Source organism: Marmota marmota, unplaced genomic scaffold (genome assembly GCF_001458135.2).
Source record: "Marmota marmota marmota unplaced genomic scaffold, marMar, whole genome shotgun sequence".
In the NCBI taxonomy this organism is placed as follows: domain Eukaryota; kingdom Metazoa; phylum Chordata; class Mammalia; order Rodentia; family Sciuridae; genus Marmota; species Marmota marmota.
Genome location: NW_026000068.1, coordinates 15,392,319 through 15,400,522, shown reverse-complemented (window position 1 = coordinate 15,400,522; position 8,204 = coordinate 15,392,319). Strand labels below are relative to the sequence as shown.

Below are 8,204 nucleotides of genomic sequence, written 5' to 3'. Positions count from 1 at the left end.
ATTTTAATTTTTTATTGTGGGTTGTTCAAAACATTACAAATTTCTTGGGGAGGGGGGAGGGTGGAGGATGGGAAAGGCAGCGGAGCACAACAGACACTAGTATGGCAATATGTAAATCAATGGATGTGTAACTGATGTGATTCTGCAATCTGTGTANTTCAATGTGAGACCACCCCCATTTCCCACACATCAAGTTATGGGGAGCTCTTCCTGCCATGGACTGGCAACTTAATTTTGCCTAAATGCCCCCTGTAAGAAAAATTAAATATCTCCTAATCCTTTTTTTTTAATATTTATTTTTTAGTTTTAGGTGGACACAGTATCTTTTTTAAAATTTTTATGTGGTGTTGAGGATTGAACCCAGCGCCCTGCGCATGCCAGGTGAGTGCGCTACTACTTGAACCACATCCCCAGCCCAATCTCCTAATCTTGGCACACAGCTTTACTGGATGGGTCAAGGCCTTTTCAACTACCAATAAAAAGGCTTCTATCCACGTTGCAACCCCTTAACCATTTTCCAAGAAATAATTCCCACTGCTTTTGGTTTACCTGCCTTTCCCCATCCCTCCACCCTCCCCCTCCCCACCGCTCCCCTCCCCTCCCCTCCTCTCTCTCTACTCCCTCCACTGTATAACCCTGAGGGTCTCCTTCCATTACCATGCAATTTCCCTTCTCTCTCCCTTTCCCTCCCACCTCTCCTCCCTGTTAAATGTTAATCTTCTTCTCCTGCTCTTCGTCCCTACTCTGATCTTAGTTACTCTCCTTATATCAAAGAAGACATTTGGCATTTGTTTTTTAGGGATTGGCTAGCTTCACTTAGCATAATCTGCTCTAATGCCATCCATTTCCCTGTAAATTCTATGATTTTGTCATAAAAAGACTTATTTAGAAGATGAAATTAGCAAAGCACAAAGATTGTTGTGAAAACCTTCCAGGTTTTTAATGGGATTTTTAGGGAATGAGGGTTTGTTATGGTTTAGATATGAAGTGTCCCCTGAAAGCTCATGTGTGAGAAAATGCAGAACTATTCAGAGGTGAAATAATTAGATTATGAGAGCCATACCTGATCGGTGGATTGATCCATTAATGGATTGATAATTTGAATGGATTAATGGGTGTTAGTTGTAGGCAGGAAGGATGTGGTTGGAGGAGTTTGGTCACTGGGAGAATGCCTTTGGGTTGCCTTAGTCAGCTGTTTCAGCAATGTAACCAATAGAACTGACAAGAACACTTTGAGACAAGGAAAAGTTTATTTGGGTCTCATGGTTTCAGAGATCTTAGTCCATAGACAGCTGAGTTTGTTAAATTTTGATTGTGGTCTGCAACCTAAAAGGGTCCCTCCTCACCAGAACCAAACAGTGTTGGCATCCTGGTATCAGAATCCCATCCTCCAGAACTATAAATAAGTTTCTGTTGATTTCTGTTGTTTATAAGTCTCCCAACCTATGGTATTCTGTTACAGCAGCTGAATTAGATAGGAAAAACAAACTTTTTGTTGTTGTTGTTTCACTTACCAACAATTGCATGGGCTCTGTCTCGTCCAGCAAGGAGGTCCATAGAACAGGGTAGAGGGAGTGTGGCTACAGAGTCCCTAATCAAGACCTCCAGAGACCAAGCAGGAAGCAAGTCTGATTTTATTGTGCAGTTGCAGTGTATATATACTTAGGCAGTAGCTAGGCAGATTACAGGCAGCCACCAATGCAATTCTGCTAACTGCCCTTGCAGCAACCAATCGAGGAGTGGGCCATGGAATAAGCACCGGGACTGCAACACATGGCCTCACACCCAGGGCTGTGCCTACCAGGTAAGCAGCCTTCTGCTCACACACCTAGCACGAGGGAAGTGGCCTGCCACTCAGACGCCCTTATGCCATGTATGCAGTACTCCATACACTTGTCCTCACAACTAATCACAATTCTTTTGACACCACATTCTCCAGTAGACACCAACTAGGTGTCTTATAATTTTCAATTCTGACACCTTCCCTGGAAATAGAGTCAGATTCTGTAAGTTAAGAGTTCAGTTTCACAGGACTGGCCAGCTCCTTCAGATAACAGTCACAAACCTGAGGTTTGTGCTTCAATCAGCTATAAATTGGGATTATGGGAACCATGACCCCTTCTTCTGGTTCATTTGAACAGAGAGCAGCTAGAGCAGCTCAAAGAACCAAGGAAAACAGTTTATTTACATTTACCAGTTAATTATAAAGGCTATTACAAAAGATACAGAGGAAAAACGAGATGGAAGAGAAGCACATGGCAAGTATGGAGAAAGAGGTACAGAGCTCCAAACCCTCTCCAGGAACACCACCAACTAGGAACCTCACAGTGTTCAGCAATCCAAATCCTGTTCTTTTGAGTTTTTAATGTAGGCTTCATTACATAGGCACTAGGGATTACATCGTTTGTCATTGGCAGTCAACTTTTAGTTCCTTTCCCCTCCCCAGTGGTTGGAGTAGGGTGAACTGTGACAATCCTCTAATTACCTGATTGATTCCGTTGGTAATCAGCCTCTAACTTGAGGAGAACCATGAGTCCATCATTAGAACAAAAGATGCTCCTATCATTCAGAAAATTGCAAAAATCTTAAGAACACTATGTCAAGAAAAGGGGTCAAACACCAAATATTAGACAAAAAGATTCTCTTAGTGCCCCTTTCAACAAGGGTTTTAGGAACTGTGTGCCAGAAACCAGAGGCTGAAACAAAATATGTTCATTAAATACATTTTAAGTCACAATATCACAGCAGCCCATACTAAGTCACTTCCTAGAGCTAACAGTTTCTCGGACATTTCTTGTTTATCTTCTCAACTAGAGTTGAGAAGCCTGAACTTCAAGGCAGTTCTACCACTCACTAGTGGGCAAACCACTTACTGTTTCCCTTTCCATAAAATGGAGATGTTTCTACCTGTCCACCTCTGTGGGTTATGGAAGAGAGCAAATGAAATAATGGATATAATAGCTCTCTGAAAAACTGTAAAGTACATTATAAACATAAATACTTTATGTTAAGAGTAAGTACTTTATAAACAGAAATAAGAATGCCAAGAGAGGGATGTGGTTATCGGTGGAAATGATGGATTGATTTTGGTATTTCTAATTTGAAGTAAAGAGACAGATTTAGAATTCATCTATTTTAATAGAGGTAAGAAAGCCAGAAAGGTAAAACATTTCTGAAGTAGAAACATTCAATAAATAGAACTGGGGTGGGGGGGTACCAGGGATTGAACTCAGGGGCACTTGACCACTGAGCCACATTCCTAGCCCTATTTTGTGTTTTATTTAGAGACAGGATCTCACTGAGTTGCTTAGTGCCTTGCTGTTGCTGAGGCTGGCTTTGAACTTGCAATCCTCCTATCTCAGCCCCCTCAGCTACTGGGATTACAGGTGTGCACTACTGCTCATATTTCTTGTTTTTGATGGCCCTTGATGGCATTGTGGTACATTGTTCAGGTGTCTCTTAGGCTGTCTCTCTATTGGAAAACATTTGATATTTTTCTCATGTTAGACTGGTGTTACAGTTTTGAGGAAGGAAGAGAGAGATAATGGTTCACTTTCATCACATCATATTAAAGGTACATTTTCTGTCATCGTCAGGATTTTATATGAAAAGTTACTCTATTTTTCATTTTTTAGTCTTTGGAAGGAAGTTACTGGTGATGCTCAATACTTAGGGATTAAAGACTTATACTCCCTCTCTTTTAGATGAAATATCTACATAAATTATTTGAAATTCTTCATGGGGAATCTCTATTTTCTCCCATCTATTTATTTATTCAATCAATCATTTATTTATAGCAATCTGGATTCATGTGCATTTATGCATTGGGTTATAATTCAATACTACCTTATTTATTGCTCAAATTGTTCCAGTTTTGGTTATTGGGTGCTCTTATGATTTGAATATTCGATGTCCCCCACAAAGCTCCTTTGTTAAAAGCAGAAATATTCAGAGATAAAATGATTAAGATTATAAGATCTTAAACTTAATAAGTCCATCCTAGTTTGAATGAATTGACTGGGTGGTAACTGTAGGCAGGTAGTGGGTGGCTGGAGAGGGTGAGTCACTGGTGGCATGACCTGGAAGGGATTTCTTCCCTGCAGCCTTTTCCCTTTTCCTCCTTCTCTCTCTCTGCTTCCTCTGTGCCATGAGCAGAGCTGTGCTTCACCACACTCTTCCGCCATGATGTTCTGCCTCACCTTGGGCCCACAAAAAGGACTCAGTAGATCATGGACTAAACCTCTAGAATCATGAGCCAAAATAAACTTTCCCTTCTCTAAGTTGTCCTTGTCAGGAATTCTGGTCACAGTGATACAAAGCTGACTAATAGAGGTGCTCTTTCAGTTGACTCCTGTATCTCTTTGGTATTCTCTACCAACAGTGGTAGAGTACTTGTCTAGCATATGTGAGGCCCTGGGTTCAATCCTCAGCTCCAAATAAAAATAAATAAAATAAAGGTCCATCAACAACAAAATATTATTTATTTATTTATTTATTTATGTATTTATTTATTTATTGCAGTGCTAGGGATTGAGCCCAGGACCTTGTGCATGCAATGCAAGCACTCTACCAACTGAACTATATCGCTAGCCCCTAATTTTTTTTTTTTTTAAAAACATAGCTTTTATTGTTCAACACTTTGTGTACATGTGTATATGTGAGAGGAGGTACTGGGGCTCTAACTCAGGACCTTACATATGCTAGGCAAGCACTCTGAGCCACACCCCCATCCCTTTTTACTTGAGACATTGTCTCAATAAGTTAATTGCCCAGGCTAGTTGCAAACTTTCCATCCTCCTGCCTGAGCCACTTTTTTTTTTTTTTCATTTACATATTTTATTTGGAAATGTTTACACAAGTACAGGTAAACTAAATTTTTGAGACAGTGGATATTATTAGATTATCATCAGTTTATTATAAAAGAGATATGGAAATTATTTACATGATGAAAGATTTCAGAACTTCAGTGGAATAATAGTTTCACAGGATGCCATTTCAACAGTGATTTGTTTCAATCTACATACTTTCCAAGAATGTCACCATCTCTAAATAATCCTTGACATCTAGAACTACTTTGGTGCCTCCATACTCTGGGAGAAGAAAGTTATCTCCAACTTTCACAATAACTGGCTATCTCCTTTAGAGCCACATCCCACAGCTACTACTGTTGCTTGCAATAGTTTTTCCTGATATATTTCTGGAAGCATAAATGCCTCCCTTGGTTACAGTTTCAGCTGCACTCCTTTCGAACAATACTCAGTCAAAAAGTGGAAGAGACTTTCTAAATGCTTGTCTGGCCATACTGTAGCTGCAAAGAGACCCCCTGCCCTAGCCTCTTGAGTAGCTGGGATTTTAAGACTTATATATAAGATTATATATAAGATTATTATATATAAGATTATATATAAGATTATATATATAAGATTATATAATTATATAAGATTATGAGATCTGTAACTTAATAAGTCCATTCTAGTTTGAATGAATTGACTGGGCAAGTGCCAATATGCCCAACTGTTTAACAGAGTTTTTTAATTTCACTTTTTCTTTTTAACTCTTTGGTTTTTTCTTTTTTAATCTTTTTTTTTTAGTTGTAGATGAACACACAGTATCTTCATTTATTTTTAACATGGTGCTGGGGATCAAACTCAGTGCCTCACATATGTGAGGCAAACACTTTACCACTGAGCTACTGCCCCAGCCCTACTTTCACTTTTTTTACATCTGTAAGATGACATCCCAGGCTCATCTTGTGATTTCCTGCCTTAGTCTCAGAATTAACCATTTCTTCAAGGAGTCCTGGTTACTTTTATTAGATTGGTATTAGAAGCTATGTGTGTCATTGCTTCTGGAATATCATTGTTTCCAGACCCTCTCTGCTGAAAGAGCAATGAAATAGGCATGTGTGTACTAGCCAGTAAATCTACCCATAACTGTGAATAGTTTATATGGGAAACCATGCTTAGTCTATTAGCTGCTGTGAGCTGGGGTTGCAGCAACAAAACACTATAAACTAGGTGGATTATAAACAACAGAAATTTATTGCTTATAGTTCTGAAGGCTGGGAGATGCGATATCAAGGTGCTTCAGCATCTGGTAAGGACTTGTTTTCTGATTCATAATTGATGCCTTCTTGATGTGTGTCTTCACATGGTGGAAGGGGTAAGGCAGCTCTCTGAGGCCTCTTATAAGGGCATTAAGTCCATTCTTAAGAGCTTCACCCTCATAACGTAATTACCTTCTAAAAATCCCACAATGTAACTGTGAATTCCCTCAGCATCTTTGTTAAAAATCCATCAACCATATATGTGCAAGCCTATTTCTTGCCTCTCCTGTATTCCACTGACTTATTTATGTCTATTTCACCAATACTATACTACCGTGGCTACTGTAGCTTTACAATAAAGCCTTATTTCTTTTTGTTGTTGTTGTTTTCTGTTCTAACAGTTGCATTACTATTCCATTGTAAGGATGTGCCATTGTAAGGATAATTTATTTAACTCAACTTCTAAGGGGATTTAGTTATTTTTAACATTCCTGTTACAAACAAGGCAATAACAAATTGCCAGGGGCATATAACTTGGTGCCCATGTTATAATGCTTATGTAGGGATTGTAATGGTTTATTTGAATTGTCAACTTGATTGAATTAAGAGATGCTGAAGATCAAGAGGCTTCTAGGTGTGTCAAAGAGGGTTGTCTAGGAATGATGAGCATGTAGAAAAGTGAACTGAAGTGGAGACCCTCCCTAAGTGTGGGCAGCACCATCCAATAGGTTGGAAGCTTGGATGGAATAAAAGTTGGAAAAACAAGGAAGCAGCAGCAGATGCAAGGGATAGGAAAAGAATTCAAACTATCACTATTTGCCATGACATGATTCTATATTTAGAAGCTCAATTCTTCTTGAATGTGTTCTGGATTGCTGCTGCAGTCACTGAGGCTATCAAATTCTCATTCTATCACTCTTCCAAAGCAGACTCTGCCAGTGGTTCTCCAGATAGTTTCCAGAAGACTTCAGTCTCAGACTGGGGTAGCATGTTGATCCCTCTTGTTCTGAGGTGTCAACATGTTCTGCACAACTACTGGTTCTCTGCAGCTTGCAGAAAGAAAGCTATTATGGACTATCCACCCAGCTTCTGGTTGTATAAGCCAATTTAATAAATCCCCTTTTTCTCATCATCATACTTCCTGTTGATTCTGTTCTTCTAGAGAACACTAATACAAGAAAATATATATAATTGAGGATGCTAGTTTAATGCTTTCCAAATTTTTTTTCCAGTTTCAGGTCCAGAACTACTATATCAGCCTTATTACAGAATTAACTAGTTTATGCTTGACTGTGTTCTAAGGCACCAGGTCTATCTTAAGTGGTGTTCTTGAGCCTTCTAGCAGTGTTAAAGCAAACAGTTCCTCTTTGATAAGTTTATAGGAGCTATAGAAAGGTGTTTCCTCAAGAAAACAAAATCAAGATGCACTTTCTGAGTTAAAGAGAAAAAGTTTATCAGGCCACCAGAAGGTACATTCTTCCTATTTGAGTTATATTTTTGATCAATTGAGAAATTAATTTTCAAACAATTCTTGATGACCTGGTAATGGATTCACCAGTTTGCTGATCAGCCATAGAGACAGGTGAAGTACATAGTGTGGTAGTAAAAGTTAAGTAAATGAAAAAAGGATGACCCTGAGATTCGACCTGAAATTATGTAATAACCATCTCAAAAATTCACCTTTCAACACAATCCCCACTAAGTAGCCACTGAACCTCAGCCAGAGATACTCCTCAGCTAGCTAACCAAACTCTAGTTGAATAACAAGAATTGACTGTACTTTTGTTTTAAACATGATTTAGACTTATTCATGACCACTTCCCTCTCTTCCTTCCCCTTTTGATTCACTGACATACCTCCAATCCTAAATCAGTGTCTGGCACATAAACAGCATTCTATACAATTATAGACAGAATGTTTTTAAAAAAATAAGTTTGTTACAAGAGGAAGTGAGGGGAAAGGGAAAAATAATACAAGGGGGACAAATGAATGTCAGTAGAGGGGGCAGAGAGAGAAGAGGGGAGGGGAGGGGAGGGGAGGGGCGATAGTAGAGGATAGGAAAGGCAGCAGAACACAACAGACACTAGTATGGCAATATGTAAATCAATGGATGTGTAACTGATGTGATTCTGCAATCTGTATATGGGGTAAAAATGGG

The 8,204-nt window shown here is 39.1% G+C and overlaps 1 pseudogene; it reads right to left on the bottom strand.

Annotated features, from left to right (window-relative positions):
• Positions 1-4,598: 4,598 nt before the first annotated feature.
• Positions 4,599-5,301, bottom strand: LOC107146453 (annotated as a pseudogene).
• Positions 5,302-8,204: the final 2,903 nt, after the last annotated feature.